At 30.7% G+C, this 20,309-nt stretch overlaps 1 long non-coding RNA gene across 2 annotated transcripts; it reads right to left on the bottom strand.

The window, feature by feature from the left end:
* Nucleotides 1-215: 215 nt before the first annotated feature.
* LOC126740119 (uncharacterized) lies at nt 216-2,640 on the bottom strand. Of its 2 annotated transcripts, XR_007661803.1 has the most exons (6): nt 1,390-2,640; nt 1,097-1,187; nt 979-1,038; nt 882-923; nt 654-743; nt 216-601 (listed from the first exon to the last, which is right to left on the bottom strand). It is a non-coding gene; the product is annotated as an uncharacterized LOC126740119 (long non-coding RNA). The 2 variants fall into 2 exon arrangements; XR_007661801.1 differs by having other exon boundaries at nt 1,097-2,640.
* Nucleotides 2,641-20,309: the final 17,669 nt, after the last annotated feature.

Genomic DNA, 20,309 nt, shown 5'->3' with positions numbered 1-20,309 from the left:
GGTGTTCATCAGTCGACAACATGTAAAATTATAACAAGTAAACAATGTAATAAGCTTAAATTAATGCATACAAAATAAACTTTTAACTAAATCAACAAATTCTTAATTAAGTGTTATATAAGTCAACCAAAACCTAATAACATTGTTATCACAAAAAACTTTCTAAATTAACAAATTCTTTGGTAATACTGATGAAAGATAGCATATAACTAAGATCTAATTAAATTGAAAACTTCTTGCAAAATAAACTTTGACCTAAATCAACAAATTCTTAATTAAGTGTTATATAAGTCAACAATAATATAATAAACATAACATTGTTATCACAAACAACTGTTTCTAACTAAATTAACAAATTCTTTGGTAATACTGATCAAAGATAACATATAACTAAGCTCTAATTAAATTGAAAACGTCTTGCATGCACCATTTTTTAGCTCTTGGTCAGCTTTCAATAATTTTAGGTTGTGTTCCCTTTCTTGAAAATCCAACTCTTTCTTAAAATAACTTGTCTGCACCTCTAATAATTCTTTTCTTGCCCCTGATAGTATAGAGACTTTTTCGGCAGCCTCTAATTTGGTTAACAGATTTTTTCTTTTTACTGAAAAATTACTTTTCTTATAATTAAACTTGAAATTTTAAAACCATTATACCATTTAATGGTTTTGATGTAGTCTTCTTTAATAACTGGGGGTTTCATTTAGGGTGTGTCGGATTTTCTTTATTTTCCCCTGTACTTATGCCTGGAATAAAGAAACATCATTGATATTTTTTTTAAACATAAATAGTAATATACAATATGTAAATAATAATACCTGTATGATTTAAATCAATAGTGTTTTAATAATAGTTTGAATTAAACATTTCTGAATTGAACTTACCTCTTTTGCTTGATGCAGCTACTAAATTATCATATTAATTATCTGAAAACACAATTTGTCACATTCTAAGATAAATTATTCAGATTTTTAACATTACCTTGTAATGGTTGGTACAACAAAAGTGATGGAGTTTCTATTGATATATCAGACTTTATATCTAAAAATACCTATTATAAAATATTTGTCACAAAAGCCTTATTTAAACCCAAACTTACATGAGTTTGTGTTTTTACTATTCCTTAGATCTATTTTAATCCTTTTTTTGGGTGTTTCCTCAACTGTTTCTGTAAGTTTTTCTAAACCAAGCTACAAAATTATACAAAAATCAGTTAGGCAAATTTAATTTAGAAGATTTGATTATTTAATAAACAAGATAAATTAAAAAGTCAAAATACATTATATCAGAATATAAATTTATGTTGTTATAATATTTCATTTATACCTAATGCAAATTAAATTTTAACATTAATAAACATATTTTTATTGTTTGCATAAAATTAATTTATACTTGTGTTGCTTCACTTTGATCTAATTCAATATGTATAGTTTCCTAAATACTTTGATCAATAGGTTTAACATCCTGATCCTGATTGAAGATATCTTCGGACTCCTGACAAAAAATCTCCTAAGAATTCTGACTAAAAATATCTAAAAAAAAAATTATCAAACAAAATCTTCAAACAAACAAAAATGTTTTAATAAAATTCTTTATACATAGTGGCACAAACTAGAGGCTTATTCAGGGAAATAAAAAAATTCATGTTGGATGGTACTTTACAACGTTTAATTTTTGTCTTGTACACCATTAATTTAAAAGGCTGACACAAAACACTATTAATGTTGAAGCATATCAGATAAGTAATGCTAAGTTGGCACCCCCAACATTTTTAAATTTTTTTAGGTAATAAATATGATACATTTTTATTAGGTAACAGTTTCAAATCTAATAATAGTTTTTACTTGACTTTTTACACTCAAGTAAATATTTTGCTGCATGATAAAAAAATATTAAAAATGATAAAAAAATACAATATAATCTAAATTTAATACTGCAAACTGTAAGTATGGTATTATAGTTCAGTTCAGAGATCTATTAGAATTTTTGATGTGCCGCGAATGTGCCGTGCGCCGGTTTTGCTTGTATTGTCACATGACATGCATGTTTAAATCGCAAAATTTTATGTGGAATGAGTCAAAAAATAATATTCTAAGCGATATTTAATCATTTCATTAAATAAATAAATGTTTTAAGCATTTTTTTAAGAATTTATACATTTGATTCGTAAAATTTGACCACATGCGCCTACGTACTATTTTGTTAGACGCCTGATCTGAGTCACAACCACTCGTGGAAAGTTGCACAGGTCCGGCCTTAAAATTTATTTGTATTTAAAACTTTATTCCGGATTTTTGGGTTTAGTTTTATTAAGTTAGAAAATTAGAATAGTTGATAGCAAGATAATATTTAATTTAAATATAAGATTTAAGTACGTAAAATGAGTTAAACCAAAAATTTTAATTTAATAAGTTTAGTTTTTAGCGCCATCAGTGGGGTGTTTATAACAAGTGATGAGAGAATAGGTGGTAAGAATTACTTAGGCCCATTTATTCTGTGGATTAAGGCATTCAATATTTACTTTTTGACACAAAAGGGTAAAATGTTTTGATTTGTCTTTAAATTTTATATATTTCGTTTTTTTGGGTATTGAGATTTATTTTTACTTGGTGGTGATTATTAATGGGGATTTTGGCTGCCATATTTAATGTCCTTTATTATTGTTTTTTTTTTAATTAATACATATTATGATATATTATTATAATAATATACTCATGAAAACCCCCATCTCTATATTTAGTACCAACTTCTTTTGATAAAAAGTAATTATGTAGTCAGAAAAGTGGAAGTATTTTTTTTTAAATAAACTTTTACATTAAAAATCATCTAGCTATATTTTATATATTTTATCTATATTTTATGCGTTTAAAAGACACACGTTTTACTTATGAAAAAAACACACACTTTACATCCTGAATGTAATATTTATTAATTTGTTTGCCTCGTATTTAGTTATTGTACATATTAGGAGAGATTAGATAAAAATTAACAAAAATAAATGCTTATACTAAAAACTAAAAATCTTATACAAAACACTACATATTAAGTATACTGGATCCTAAAACTACAGTGAGGATACTAAATACTTCTATAAATTTAACCACTCTTTTGAATCTGGCCCAAAGAGTTAATACAATTTTCTAAATTCTGTTTTTTTTGCCTTTATTCTTTTTAACAGTTTCTTCCATTAAGGAAGGAAACAGTTTCTCTGTTGCCGCTATGGATTCCAACTTTATCTTTTTATATTTTATCTTTTTATATTTTATTTGTTTCTTACTATGGCAAAAAAGGGACTTTTTTCCAGAGAATAGAGAAAGAAGGAGTCTTTATTGTGTCGCTGAAGGACAACAGGGGCAGTAAGCTGTAAAAAACAAAATTTTAGACTTGTTTTCTTAATAAAAACAGTATTTTTCTTACCATAGCAAAAAAGGTGTTTTCCCAGAGAATGGTGGAAGAAGCAGTCTTTATTGTATCACTAAAGGACAAACAGGGGCAGTAAGCTGTAAAAAACCAAATTTTAAGCTTGTTTAATTAATAAAAATATGGTTTTCTTACTATGGCAAAAAAGGCTTTTTCCCAGACAATGGAAATCATAAATTTATCATACCATGTTTCGGCTAAATAATATAAGGATCTTTCTTCCTCCCAATTTTTTTTAAATTTTCCTCAAATATTCTATACACCACCTGATAATTCCATTACAGCAGCTCTTTTGTTAACCATCTTAAGCTTAAATCCAAGTTTTATCAGGTATCTCCGCAAGATTGAGACTGAGAAATGTTTGTCCCTTGCCGATAAGGTGTCCTTAACCATCTCTATGGTCAGAACCTCATTGTTTTTGTATTTAGAATACACACCTTTCCTTAGCAATTTGGCAATATCCGTGTCAAGTCCCTTTGATTGTCCTGCATCTTTCCTTTTTATTTAGCCTTTAATTCCTTTTTTACAGGCATATTGTACTATAGGGAACCCCTGTTAAAAACGCTGTTTTTTGCAAAGCACTACAATCATTTGTGAACTGAGGATCATTTCTTAGATTGTTATAGATATTTAGATAAATTTGTTTGGCGTCTGTACTTAAACAATTACGTTTTAAAACTGCTTGATTTTCCTCTGTAGCTTCTACTTCCCTTGCTTCTTTTTGCTTCCTCAACACTAGAAAATGAACTATCAGAACTATGTAAGTCTAAATCACTCTCCAGATCACTGTTATTGTTTTCATCACAAATGTTATTGTCCTTTTTGTACACCCACAGTCTCCCTAAGCCCGCACAAACACTTTTCTCTTCATTTGCCAAATTTTCCTGCCTATTTTCACAACATTTAAAGGAACATTTTAAGGTCTTTAGGTATAATACCAAAACAAATCCACAAACACAAATAAAAAAAACACACTACCTCATAGTAAAAACTGCAAAACATTTAGACGAATACAGGCCAAATTCTAAAATCTTTACTTTCATAAACGTGTAAAAAGCAAAACCGGCAAAACACATCAAATAATAACCTCACATGACCCCCCTCCCAACTATTAAAGGTTATAGACCCATCCAACAACTATTTTAAAGACAATAGACCCATCCTTAAAAATCTCTTTAAAAACACGTCGAAAGTAATACAAAAACGGCCCAAAAATTTATTTGGGTACGGCCCCGTAATTCTCATAATCACTGGAATAGAGAGAGATACACAATCACTTGCACAGCCTAAAGTAGGAATCGCCAGAATGCAGGTGTTTTATCTTTGTTTAATAGACTGGCTAAAAAGAGGTGAGAAGTCTGTGAGTGCTGGAAGTGTTTAAAATATTTTGTAAGATGCTTGGATTTTAGTCCGCAATCAATTTTTTGATATTATTTTCTTGTGATATTATTTTCTTTCTAAAAATTGACATTTTCGAAAGAAAAATAAAGATAGTATAAAACATGGGGTTTTACGTATATTTAAAATGATTTCATAGATTAACAATATAAAATTTTGCCATTTAAACATATATATCATGCGACAATAAATACGACATAGGCGCACGGATTAGTTAGTGCGGCATCTGCGACACATCAAAGATTCTAATAGATCTCTGAACTGGACTTTAATAAGATTTTTTAATGTAAAAAATAGAATTGTTGCAGGTATGAAGCATATTTTAACTGAAAATCCTAATTTCTGGATTTTCAGAACAAATTTTCTGCTTTTTTTTGTTTCCATAAGTGTATAAAACATTATAAGAAACATGTAACAAACATACCTAAATAAAAAATTAAACATATATATTTTCTAACCATTTATACAATTGTAACAAAATAATATATATCCACATATTCTGGAAAACAAAATATAAACTCTTATAAAGACAGAAACTGAACCTATCTCTTGAAATAAATCTGGCTTCTCATTGTAAATATGACTATAAAAAAAATAGATATAACACAAATACACATGTACAAGTTAATATGCATGTTTTTTTTTTCCATTTTATTTTTTTGTATAAGAAAATAAAAACAAAATATGACTTTTGATTTTTAGTAAGTCACAATTGGGTAAAGATGTCACAAGTCAGTGGGGTTGTCTCCAGTAAGTATGGAACATGAAACATAAGAAAACAGATTAAGACAGTATATTGTGTATACAATATTATATTCTTATTTGGTTTAAATTAAATCTTCTAATAAGTATTTCATCCTAATGATCCAAAATACATAAGTCTTTATTATTAGTAAGTATTGATTATCACATTAGTTATGATTACAATTAAGGCTCTAAATAATACTTTAAACGATTTTTACAACATGATTTTAATTATGGGTTAGTAAATAAAATAGGACTGTAAAGAGCATAGCGTTTACTATCAAAATATCTCAGGTAATTAATGTATATTAAAAAATAAGATATTCCATACTAAAATCATTAGCTAAAAAGTTAAAAAATAAAATGATTCTGGTTGCGTATCATGAGTATTAAATGAGGATATTTATTCAGGATTTTTTTTTTTGAAGGCATTTTAGATTGTCAAAACTTTCTGTTTTCTAGAATGACCAACACTTAAAGATTGTCGTTGTGGTTTTTAAGTTGGCTTTTAATTTTATCCTTTAAATATTTATAAACCAACCAAAATTTTTTCTCTAAATTGACTAAATGACCACGGCTATCCATAAATCGACGTGTTCAAGGCAAAACGACGTAAGCGCCGTTTAAAAAAAAAATTGAGTTTATAGGCGCATACAATTGGCATAGGCGCCTTCTTTAAATAGATTCTTTGAATTTGGCCATACCACGGTTTACTTTCCTTTTTTGTGTTGTAAAGTTGCGCAAGCGCCAGTTTTGTTTGAACGAATTTCATTCAGGGTGTTTACTCCATTCATAAGCGCCAGTAATGCATTGGGCGTCATAGGGGCAACGTCTCTTTCGTTTATAGTGAAACCTTATAGAAACTGTTCTTTATTAAAACAGGTAAGTGATTTTAGCTATTTTTGAAAATATTTACTTTATGGTTTTCCATATATATTTCTTATTTAAATCGCACATTTTTATGGTGTCGCTTATACCAAAACAAAATTATTTATTAACAGTGTGACATAAACGCCTATTAGTATTGAAATTTGTATAAGCGCTTTTTGTTAATGTTTTATTCAAATAGGATCTTTATGTCAGTTATTTTTTAATCTTTTTGTAATAGGAGGTACCATATATTCTATTTTTAACATAAAAACAAATTAAAGTTATGTTTTTCTTCTTTTTCAGCGTTTCTAAATTTGGCGCTTGTGACAAAATTTCGTCTAGAGCTAAACGAATGTTGATGATGGTTATTGGACAACACTCTTTAAACGAACAAAAGGAAATAAGCGAAATGATTGTTTCTCCAGCTATTCCTTTGCAAGAAGCATTACATGATTGCATTAACCATGACGTAATTTTTAAGGACGTTAATATGCTGTCACCATTGGACCCGTTAGAAGCCGACAAAGAAAATGCTCCAGTATTGCAAGACTCATTACCGTTACCTCAAGACATTTTTGTTAGCGACAATTCGTTAAATACTTCACCGGGTAGGCAGATTATTGACATCGTCACATCAGACAATCAGTTTGATGAAATACCAAGCTTCGAAAACCAGATTTTTTTTGAGTTAAAAGAGAACAATCAAAACCATATACAAGAAACTGACAACTAAAACTATAGCGACACGTTTGACGTCATCATCTGTATCCCGTCTACCAGCAAGGAAAGTAATGATTCGAGTTCTGGTCTTAATCAGCCGAGAAAAAATAAAAAAACATTTAGGGAAAACGCTATTAATTTAGTGCCATACAGCAGCAGCGACTCCGAGGTTGAACAAGAAGATCCCAATTACCAAGAAGATCACGATTATTAAGATGATACCGATTACCAAGAAGAAATTAGTAAGGCAAGCAGTAGTGAAGAAGAGGCTAATGAAAACCACATGATGCAGGTAAAGAATAAAAGAAAAGAAAATCAAAGAAGAAGGTATAGCGGACAAAAATATTTTAATTACAAAAATGTTATCCAAAGTGAAAAAAAAATTAAGGAAAATCCGTGTAGTGCGAAGAGGTGTAATAATATGTGTAATAAGTTTTCAGAAAATAAAAGAAAGCAGATTTTTACCAATTTTTATAATCCCAAAGATACCGAGAAACAAAAAATTTTTCTAAGTGAGTGTGTCCATACAATACAAGTAAAGCTTTGCAAAACCTTTTAATATGAATTTTAAACGCCTTGTTACTCACGAATATTTCTTACTAAAAAATAACAAAAAAGCACGAGTTTGTCATCAATTTTTATGTGCAACCGTTGACATATCGCAAAGAATGTTAAGACCTGTCACAGAAAATAAAGCGAAAGAGATTTTTTCTAACGGGCTAGATTGAACAGGAGAACATTTTCCAAAAAACAAAACATCTGGCGAGCAAATTACAATATTTGAAGCTTTCGATGAATCTTTGCCTGCAGTTCCCTCACATTACTGTCGTAGTTCTTCAACCAGAAAATACCTTCCCGCTGAAGTAGCGTCTTATAATAATTTATACAATTGCATTACATGCACAAAGAGTGTTCCCGTGCTCAAAAAATCTGTATTCTTTCAAAAATTAAAAAAAAAGAATATTAAAATTCATGTTCCTCGAAAAAACAAGTGTGGTAAGTATCAATTTTATCAAAACGCAATAGAAAAAACTGATTCAATAAAGGAGCAGTATGAGTTCCATCTAACTGAAAAAGAATTGGCAAAAAAATTGTTAGCAAGTCAAAAAGAAGCTGAAACGAATCCAAACAAAATTATTGCAAGTTTTGACGACGCCATACGCTGATAGTATGTTATAGTCAAAATCGCTCTTATCGTGCGGGTGTATCGGATTATCAACGACAAACTTTTGTAGTTACATTTCATTCCAATTTGCGCAACAACTTTTTTTAACTACAACGCGTCAGATAAACGAAACAGATATATGCAGCGTTAATGTATCAAAAGAAGATAAAATGATAAATGTCAGTGGTTCTAAAACTATTACTTTCATAACAAACATGCCTGTCTCGTTTCGAATGACGGATGACATTATTTGTCACAAGATAATTTAAATTTCAAATTATGGAAAAGAAAAAGCCTTTTTGTGGATTTCTAAATGCTCAAGCCAAAAAATGGTACTTAATGTTATTAATTACTTCGAGAACGAAAAAGAAAATAAAGGGTTGCCTAAGAATGTACAAGAAGAAGTAGCTAAAGCGCTTGGAATTAGTTTAAGAATGGTGCAAAAGGTTGTATATGAAAACAAGAACAATCTTATTCCCAAGAAGGAAATAAAGTGTAAAAGCAAGAAGCCGAAGACTGAAGATTTAAGTGAATGTGTAAAAATGGAAGTAAGGGATAGGATTTATGAACTATATAGGCTAAAAGCAAATATAACGCTGCCATTTCTGAGGGATGTTTTAAAGCAACGCGGCACTTTGGAAATTGGACTTGCTGCTTTATCAAAATTAATTAAAAGCATAGGTTTTCGCTATAAAAAAGACTGCAATAGAAGATATTTGTGTGAACTACCAAATATTGTGAGCCAACGAATAGGATTTTTAAGACAATATACACAAAATGAAAAATCAAAGTTAAGGAAAGTGAGATTCTTACATGAAACTTGGATATTTTCAAACGGGAGTGGAATAAAATCTTGGCAAGAAGAAATCTGTGAAAAGCGTGAAAAGAAAAAAAGGATGTGGTCAGGAAAAACGATTTATTATTTTACATGCCGGGTCTTCAACGGGATTCGTTCCGGGTGCAAGTTTAATTTTTTCTTCTAAGTCTAAAAGTATGGATTATCATGACAATATGAATTGCGAAATGTTTGAAAAATGGTTAAAGGAACAGTTAATACCGAACTTGCAAGAACCTTCCTTAATAGTAAGTTATGTACACAATTATGCCACCCTATATGTAATATTTGCTTATGTATATGCTTACTCTGTTATATTGTATTTCATGCTTTATTTGCATTATTTAGTCTATATAATCACTTGTAATATTAAGTTAAGGTAATCTTCGTTCTTGCTTAGAGTACACTGTATCGCGGCTTGTCAAAATAAAAGTTTTTTAAAACGTTATTAACGTGACAGAAAACATAACTGGCGCAGTCGGTAGGATCAGGGCAGTTTTCGATTGAGATTTGCACGTCATCGAGACGATCAATCGTAAAAACGTGAGTTTTAACTCTTCGGTCCTGATACGAACGTGGAAGCTGAGATCAAACCTTATCAGAATCGCTCTGAGACGAGAAATCAGTGGACACACCATTTGGCAGCACGACCACAGCACCTTAGCAACGCGGGGATTCATCTGATTGGAAAAAGGTAAGTGCCAATTTCCTTTCAAACCCTTTCCCTTACTTTGGATTGAGCGAGTGGAAAGTTAGTTTTAAGATTATTGTTATTTTAAAATTTTTTTATTGAAACACATATTTGAAAAACTTATTTTGAATTTATCTTTATCAATTGAATATTATTGAAATTACCATTGAACTTTCTTTTGAGCAAATCCTATTGGAATATACTCTCTCTTTATCGTAAAGGAAGAAAGATTCAAATAATTTAGTAGTAACATTAATTGTAGAATTGAGTTTATGTTATTTAATTAATAACATTATTTTTATTTTACTCTATGAGTGAACCAAACGTTGATGCATTAGCTGAAGAATTTTTCAGAACTCTCAAATTACAACAACAAAATTCGCATTTAGAAACAATCCGAGTTAACTAATACAATGACTACTACACGATCAAATTCTATAAATTACACTCTTTTAAAAATGTATGTTGATACAATTCACCCTTACAATGGTGATTCTAATACTCTTAATAATTTCATTTCTGCTGCAGATTTTCTATTCGAAACATATGATAACCAAGAAGATCCTATTTTAAAAAATTACCTTATTAGAACTATTAGAATGAAATTAATTGACCGTGCACTAATATTAGTAGGTTGCCGTATGGAATTATTATCCTGGGCACATATTAGAAATGCTTTATTAGATTGCTTTGGCGATAAACGTAGTATAGAATGCCTTGAACAAGATTTGTTTGTAGCTATCCCAAATAAAAATGAACAACCGTTAGATTTTGCAAAAAGACTACAAGTATTGCGTAGTGCTTTAGCTCAAAAAATTAATAGTTTTGATGATAATATTATGACAGCTGAAACAAAACTTATTTATCTTAGACAATACGATACTATATGTTTAAGAACATTTATAAGAGGATTAAACAATCCCTTACAAAGTATTATCCGATTAAAAAACCCAGATTGCATAGAAACCGCAATGACAATGATATCAGAGGAAGAAAACTTCCATTATACACAAAATCTATACAAACCATTTATACCGATTAACCATAACAAACAACCAACACTAATGCACAAACCACCAGCATATTCACAGAATAACGCACAACACAAAAATCATAATAATAATATACAATATCCAAATCAAAATAATTTTAAAACCCCAAATAATAATTTTTATCAACAACATAACTATAGACAGAATTTTATTCCACCTAGTTATCAGAATTTCAATCAAAATTCAAATTTCCCACGAGGTCCAGTTCCAATATAACCTAGGCCAATGCCTCAGAGACCTCTTCCAACCAATCGACAAGTTTTCGGTACCCCAAAGAATGTTTTCAAACCCACAGGTCGAACACCCCTTGATAAACCTGAGCCAATGTCAACCAGAACATCTTATACAATGCCAACAAATTCTAACATTCACCCCAATAATCATTTTAAGCCATCTGGCCCAAGAAATTTCATTTCGCAAGAACTTTTCCAAATGGAAAATAAAAATCTAGAAGAAAATGTCACAACCAATTACCACCCCAGTGAAGATAATGATGATTATTATGGAAATAATACTGAAAATCCTTATCAGTTAAATTCTTACCAAACAAATAGAAATGACCCCTGTACATCAACAGATTACAACGATTTTGAATATGAACCAGAATATTCTTATGATGAGAATACATTCCCTATTCCAGACCAACAAATAGAAAATGAAAATTTTCCTATTACCAACCCTTCGAAAACCCTAACATAACATACGAAGTAAATACACAAGTCACTAATAGCCTCCCTTATATCGAAATTCAAAACCCACCAATTAAACTGTTAATAGATACTGGCTGTTATCCATCAATATTACGACCCTCCATAGCTGAAAAATACTTTCCTGACAAAATCTATCAATTTTCATCGATATTAAAAACCGGAGTTGGAGAAAAAGAAGTTCTCTACAAAGCCAATATTCCAGCTTTTGCAGAATTGCAAACAAACGATTCGATCGATTTTATACTCTATGATTTTCATAACTATTATGATGGTATTTTAGGCCTTCGAGAATTAACTAAATTTATGTTTAACATTGACCTATATCATAAAAAGCTGATAAAGTCAGACGGTATTACAACCTTGTCATTCAGATATCGCGAGCCTGACTCAACATTTAAAATCACGGTCAACGCCCACGAAATCCTAAGCACAAAGGTACCCGTAACAACACATGATACTATTGACATAATTATACCTGAAGGAACAATAAATGACTCTTTATACATACCAGAAACGCTCTGCACAGCAGAAAATGGTTTTGCACGTGTTGACATTCAGAATAACACAGATGAAAATATTACTGTTGAATTAATGAGTCCAATTGACTGTAAGATTTTACCAGATTATCATAAAGATAATTTCGAATTTTTTCATCTAGACAATTTAATTAATTCAAACCCAGAAATATCTCATAATAACTACACTACATCTAATAAAAATCTCGATATTACCCAATTTATAAGACATGACCATCTTAATAAAGAGGAAAAGTCAAAAGTTTTTAAATTAATCAGAGAATTCTCAGACATTTTTCATAAAGAAACTGAAAAATTATCATTTACAAACAACACATGATGAAATCCCAATACACTCAAAATCATACAGATACCCTTTCATACACAAGGAAGAAGTCCAAAAGCAAATCAACAAAATGCTGAAAGATGGAATTATAAGACCCAGCCAAAGCCCATGGAGTAGTCCAATATGGATAGTAAGTAAAAAACCTGACGCAAGTGGAAAACAAAAATGGCGAATTGTCAATGACTACAGAGGAGTCAACTCTAAAACAATTGATGACAGATACCCTCTGCCAAACATCAACGATATACTAGACAAACTAGGAAGGTGTACATACTTTTCCACAATTGATTTATCATCAGGATTCCACCAAATAGAAATGGCACCAAACTCTATTGAGAAAACAGCGTTCACAGTGGAAAATGGCCATTATGAATACGTAAGAATGCCATTCGGATTAAAAAACGCACCAGCCACCTTTCAGAGAATCATGGACAATGTACTGAAAGATATTCAAGGAAAAACCTGTTTAGTCTACATGGATGACATTATTGTCTTTTCAGCAAGCCTAGAAGAGCACATAAAAAACTTGCACCATGTTTTCCAAAGATTACGAACAGCAAGATTGAAAATTCAACTTGATAAATCTGAATTTCTAAGAACAGAAGTTGAATTCCTGGGACATGTGATAACAAAAGACGGAGTTAAGCCAAACCCTAGAAAAATAGAAGCGATCCAGAAATTCCCGATCCCGAGAACACCAAAGGAAATAAAATCATTTCTAGGACTATTAGGTTACTACAGACGCTTTATAAACGGATTTGCGAAATTAACAAAACCATTCACGAAATGCCTAAAGAAAGGAGCAGTAATAAAACACACCCCTGAATACATACAAGCCTTTGAAACATGTAAAAATTTGCTATGTAACGATCCTATACTACAATACCCAGACTTTAGAAAACCCTTCGTTTTAACCACAGATGCCTCAAATATAGCAATAGGAGCCATATTAAGCCAAGGAAAAATAGGACAAGATCTTCCAATTGCATACGCATCTAGAACGTTTAACCAAGCTGAATGTAATTATTCGACCATAGAAAAGGAACTTTTAGCCATAGCATGGGCTACAAAACATTTCAGACCTTATCTATTTGGCAGAAAATTTATAATCGTCACAGACCATAAACCCCTGCAATACCTCTTCAACCTAAAAGAGCCAAACTCTAGATTGGTACGATGGAGACTAAAATTGGAAGAATTCGACTATGAAGTCCAATACAAAAAAGGAACCCAGAATACAAATGCTAATGCTCTATCCAGAATAGAGATTAACATGATGGAAAATGATTCTATACTTGGAAGCCCTGGAGACATCACTGAAGAAATTGATCAATACATTGCAAGTGAAAACGCTACTTTAGATGATTTAGATCAATTACCAGATCTATTTAACCCTGCTTTAGACCTAGAACCAAAATCGAATAAAATCAAAATTCTTTCTGATATACAAATATTACGCCCTCGTGACCAACGTCCACAAAATGGAGATACAATTCACTCAGCAATAGATGACCCAATATTAAATATACCTATAACAGAAAATTGTTTAAATACTTACAATCATCAAGTTCTAATTACCCACAATACAAATAAACAATATTGTGCCTTTAAAACAAAACATTTTGAGAACAAAATTAGATATCACTTAACTTTGACTAGCAACTATGTACACGAAATCGTATACTTTTTCCGAGAATATATCGATCCTAAAGTTGTACACTGCATGTATATTCAGCAATCTGAAATTGACAATTTAGGAAATAAAATAGGAGTAATCTTATCCAAAACATTTAAACATAACTCTTACAAATTAGTAATCTCCAATACATTCTTAAACGATATAGTAAATGTAGAAATGCAAATGAATTTAATAAAGAACCATCACGAGAAAACTTGCCACCGAGGTATTAATGAATGTTTGATGTCACTGAAAAAATTATATTACTGGCCCAATATGAAATTAGACCTCACACAGTATATAAACAATTGTGACATATGTCAACAAGCCAAGTATGACCGCCATCCTCCAAAAATAGAATTTTCATTAACACCCACACCTCGAGAACCTCTAGAATCCATCCACATGGACACTTTCCAAATTTCTAACGTAAAATTCCTAACTATAATAGATGTTTTTTCACGTTACGCCCAAGCTTACCCCTTAGAACCTAGTTGCAACGCAATTACAGTTCTAGATAATTTTTATAAGTCATCATGGACTACCTCATCAGATTACCTGTGATAATGGCACAGAATTTAAAACTTCCCTATTAATTGATTTTTGTAAACTTCACAAAATAAAAATTCATTTCACTATTACCGGAAATTCAAATAGCAATAGTCCTATTGAAAGAGTCCATTCAACCTTAATTGATCACATTAGAGTTTTAAAACTTAAATTCCCAAATGCGACAACGAAACAACTAATGATTTATGCGATTACAGGTTACAACCTCTCTGTACATAGTGTTACTAAACAAAAACCCTTTGATGTCTTAAATGGACGTCCAAACGCTTTAGACCCTTTTGATCTTACAGATGAGATCATATTAAATAAATATGTTAACGATCGTAAAGACCGATTGAAAATTATCTATGACGAAATCTATAATCAATCTCTTAATACTAAATTACGTTTAAATGAAAAACAAAATAAAAATAGAGAAGCCCCTATAGATATTCCATCAGGATCAAAAATCTATGTAACAGATAAATCCGCTTCGAGAACTAAAGATAAAGCGCGTAAGAAAATAGAATACGTTCAAGAAGATATCGGTAATAAAATCATTACTAAAAACAAGAAAGTTGTACATAAATCTATGATACAAAAACCTAAAAAACACTTTTTGTCCCTAGAAATAATGAACCTCCTGACACTTCGGAAGAGCTTCGCAGTTCTCCTACAAGTATTATCGACAACAGTGATAGCGACTAATCCTATCATAACCCCAATCAAATCCCCTTTATTCCCATTTCATTTAGGAAATGCGAGAATTATTGAAAGTAAACATACTTTCCTCCATTATGTAGAAATTAAACCATTAGCTGTAGAACTTACTAAACTAGAAGATAATTTTATAATTTTAATTGCTGCTTGTAATGAAACAAATATTATTAACGCTTTGCTTTTACATCATATTAACACATTAGATATGCTTAAACATGCTAGCTACTTTATTAATGAAATTAAAACTAAACTTAATAATATTAAACCACATAGCCGTGAAAAACGAGGCTTAGTAAATATATTAGGTAAAACGTCAAAACGGCTTTTTGGTACATTAGACTCCGATGATGGAGAAAGATATGACAAAGCAATTGAAGAATTACGCTATAGTCAAAATACATATAAAAAAGAAATAAATATGCAAATGTCATTAACAAAAGATTTAATTAACAGTTACAATAACACCATACATACTTTAAGTAAAAATCAAAACTCTTTAAAAAATCATGTTGACCTTTTCAAAAAGCAAATGAATAAAACAATTAATGATCTTTCCATATATTTAAAACTTCAAAATACTATAACTCAATTAATTATAAATTGCCAGAGTTTTATTACTTTTCTAGATAATTTAGAAGATGCGATAATGTTTGCTAAACTCAATACCTTACATAGTACCGTAGTTTCAGCTATCCAATTAGAACAAATAATTTTGAATCTAACCACCCTTTATGGTGAGGAAAGACTAATATCATTTAGCGACTTAAATTATTATTATCAATTAACAGGACTTCAAGTAAGTTTTTCAAATGATAAAATAATTTTTGCTATTCATTTTCCTATATTTATAAAAGAAACCTTCGAACTTTTCCACTTGTTTGCTATTCCAACAAACCAAACCATTATAATTCCCAAACTTCCTTACCTTATAATTGGCACTGATCTACACCAATATCAAGAAGAGGCCTGCCCATTGATTGAAGACCTATACGTCTGTCAAAATGCCCTAGGACCCCAAGTGGATGACTGTACTACGTCTCTCATAAGAAAAGCAGAAAATCTAAACTGCAAGCTGCTTAAAGTTAACGTCACTACCCCTATTATCCATCCCATAAATCAGCAATATGTTCTAGCTATTCCTGCTAGCACCAAAATAAAAGCACAACAAACGTGCCAAAACAAGCAAATATTCTTTATTGATACACCTAGTTTAATAGAAATACCATATAAATGCGGTATAAGCTTACTAGGATCACAATTCTGGAATCAAGAGGATATCCTGAGATCCAACCCTTTTCATCTACCGGATGTAACATTTACTGACTTGGAAATGCAGCTGCCAGAGGAAACAATCCAACTAGATTCAATCGACTTCAACCACATCAGATCGTTAGCAGAACGCTCCAATATCTTGAAACCCCTTCCAGAGGAAGAAGAAAGAATTCACCCTGCAGCCTGGAGCTTTAGTATAACTCTTGGAACCATACTAGCCATATGCTGTATAGTCTTCGCTATCTACACACTTATCCAAAAGAAAAGGTCTACCGAAGAGGAACTAAAACTTCAAGACAAAGAAGAAGCTGAAGAAAAAGATGCTACCCCTGGTACCTCGAAAAACAACACACCATCCCTGTTGTTTTCGACTTAGGCGGGAGGAGTTATGTACACAATTATGCCACCCTATATATAATATTTGCTTATGTATATACTTACTCAGTTATATTGTATTTCATGCTTTATTTGCATTATTTAGTCTATATAATCACTTGTAATATTAAGTTAAGGTAATCTTCGTTCTTGCTTAGAGTACACTGTATCGAGTACACTGTATCGCGTAATAAAAGTTTTTTAAAACGTTATTAACGTGACAGAAAACATAACTAGTATTAGATAATGCGTCGTAGCATTCAAGAATTTTGAATAAACAACTAAATGGAAGTAGGAGAAAAAGCAAAATTTATGAATGGTTAGTAAGAGAAAAGCAGAATCCCTTGCCATATATGCTAAAATCCGAACTTCTTTCAATTGCAAAATCGCTGAAAAGACCAAAAATATATGCTGTTGACGAAATAGTACGTAAATATGGCCATGAAGTTTTAAGATTTCCACCATATCATTATCAGTTTAATGCCATTGAGCTTATATGGGCAGGGTCAATCTTATTATGAGAAGCATGTGGGTGCTGGGCTTAGATCTGACCAGGTTAAAGCTGTTTGGAATGAGGCATTGAATCACATCACAAGTATTGGTGGAAATCAGTGGATCATACAGAAAACATTATTAGAACCTGGTAAAAGAGAGAAAAAGTACTCGATATCCAAGCTGAACCATTGATCATTGCTCCATTTGAAGAAGATTCGGAAAATGACGAAGAGTTTTCCGACTCTCTTAGTGATAATGATAGTTATAATTAGTTTCTTTTTTTAGTCAAATTTGTTACTTCATTTTTACACATTCACTTAAATCTTCAGTCTTCGGCTTCTTCCTTTTACACTTTGTTTCCTGCTTGGAAATAAGATTGTTCTTGTTTTCATATACAACCTTTTGCACCATTCTTGAACTAATTCCAAGCGCTTTAGCTACTTCTTCTTGTACATTCTAAGCAATTTCTTATTTTCTTTTTCGTTATTAAAATAATTAGTTTTCTTTTCGCATTTCGTTTATTATTTAGGTATGATTAAAAAGTACAAATTTTTTTTTTTTAAACAAAGCTAAGTATATATATTGGTCAATGCGCTGGGAGATAGATATGCCCGGCGCATTCTCCATTCTTTTAATAGTTAGTTTCAATTTTTTTTTGCCTTGTAATGTGTAAATAAATAAATATTCATAAGAAAGCGACATTTTAAAGAACTGTCGTAGCTCCCCTTGTATTTATCTTTTTAAAAAAAGCTAAGTAAATAAATCGGTTAATGCCCTGGGAGATAGAAATGCCCACCGCATTCACCAGTTTTTTTTTTAAGGTTTTTTTAATCTTTTTTTTTTGCCCTGTAATATGTAAAAAAAAATTATCTTAAGAAAACGATATTTTAAAGAACTGTCGTAGCTCGCCTCGTATTTATCTTTTAAAAAAAAGTTAAATAAATAAATTGGCGAATGCGCTGGGAGATAGAAATGCCCGCCACATTCACCAGTTTTTTTTTTAGTTATTTTTTATCTTTTTTTGAATTTTAACTGATATAAAAGAAAAGATAACACAAATTTTTAAATTTTCTGTGCATCAACGTATAGACAAATGACAAATAATAAATCATAAAATTAAAATGTCATTTTAAAAGTGAGATTGTAACATGAACTTGCCTTTAAAGAAAGTAGTTTTCTGGTCTCTGACTGCACTGCATCACACACAATACAAATTAATTGTTTGTCATTATACAAAAACGTATAGTTTCCCAATTATTACAAAAAAACACAATCACACATAAACAAAGAAGAAGACAAGATCAAATAATCGTCAAAAATTAGACGCTGGGCCCTGAAATGGACAAATTAGTATGTTATGCACATACATAGGGTCATGCTAAATCGTATACTAATTTCTCAAAAATTTAGGTAACAACCATTTTTAAATGAAATATGTACAATTTTAATCAAAGGCTAGGGAGGCATTTTTGCTCTAATAAAAAAATATAAAATGCTTAGATTTAGATATTATTGCGTAAAGAAAAATCGTTATTGAGAATTCCGTCTATTTCGGACAATTTTTCAAAAAAGAAAAGTAAATATTATCAAAGTTTACTGAATAAAATACAAGTTGCTTCACTCGGCGAAAAACCTTTTATCTTTCGATCTCAAAGGCAGGCCGCCGAGCTCCTCGCCGACGGGGAACTAGCAAAAAATGTAAAGGGGAATTCTGGTAAAAAATACTAAATTTTACGAGTTTCGTCTAATTCGAACTGTAGGGGAAGACGGAGCACGATTTTATAATAACTTTATTATCTGGCATAAAATTATTATTTAATGTACCTACTTGGGAAAAATAAATAAATTGACAATACTTTAAATTATTTGTTTTTATAGCCACCAAACTAAATAAATTTTACATTATCAAATTTTACGTAATTCAAGAACTAAATGGTTATTTTTTTTTGTATCTAACTCTTATTAAAGGTTGTTTTGGTACGACCGGTTTCATTAGGATTTATTTTTAAATCAAAGTCAAAAGTTTGTGTGAAAAAATGCATATATTACTGTTACTAAACGTAACAACTAAAGATAGACATAACTACTAAGTAATGACATGTTTAAATTTTTAATGATTGACTACCTTTTTGACGTTTTTGTTATTTTGTCAGACTAATAATAACATTACCAAAGACATTATAAGTAATAAACGTAATGTTTCATTCATAACCAGCCCAAAAATGTGGAATTTTATTGTTTTAAAATTAGTAGTGAGAGAGAAAAGGATGGAGAAAGTGTTGTTAGTACCCCTTGGAAACAATGCATATTTTCAATTAATTTTTGTTTGGCTTGTTGCCAGTGGGATAGAGCTTATGCACTAGTGCAAATAATATTATAATAATCGACAAATTTGTTATTTTCATTTTCCCTCCCTTACAAATCGGGTTAGGATTGTGTACTGTACAAATCATTTTCTATATCTATACGTGTTGTTTTCGTCGCTCCTGTGCAATTTTAAATAGAGGCGAAAAATGTCATTACATAATTAATTAATCTTAATATTTTTCATGTGATGACGCTGGTGGTATAAATACAAAAGTCTTTTGCTGTTTAAACGTAAAGAAATAAACTTACCGATGAAACGTTAATTTGGATTTTAATGCTCTACTCTCTTTACTATACAAGAATGCACCATGTTCGTTTATTTTGGCATTAATTTTCTCCAAAAAAGTATGAAAACAACAAAAAACTGATAAAACACACTCTTAATACAAA

The sequence above is a fragment of the Anthonomus grandis genome, chromosome 1 (genome assembly GCF_022605725.1).
Source record: "Anthonomus grandis grandis chromosome 1, icAntGran1.3, whole genome shotgun sequence".
In the NCBI taxonomy this organism is placed as follows: domain Eukaryota; kingdom Metazoa; phylum Arthropoda; class Insecta; order Coleoptera; family Curculionidae; genus Anthonomus; species Anthonomus grandis.
This window is presented reverse-complemented; position numbering and strand designations above follow the sequence as displayed.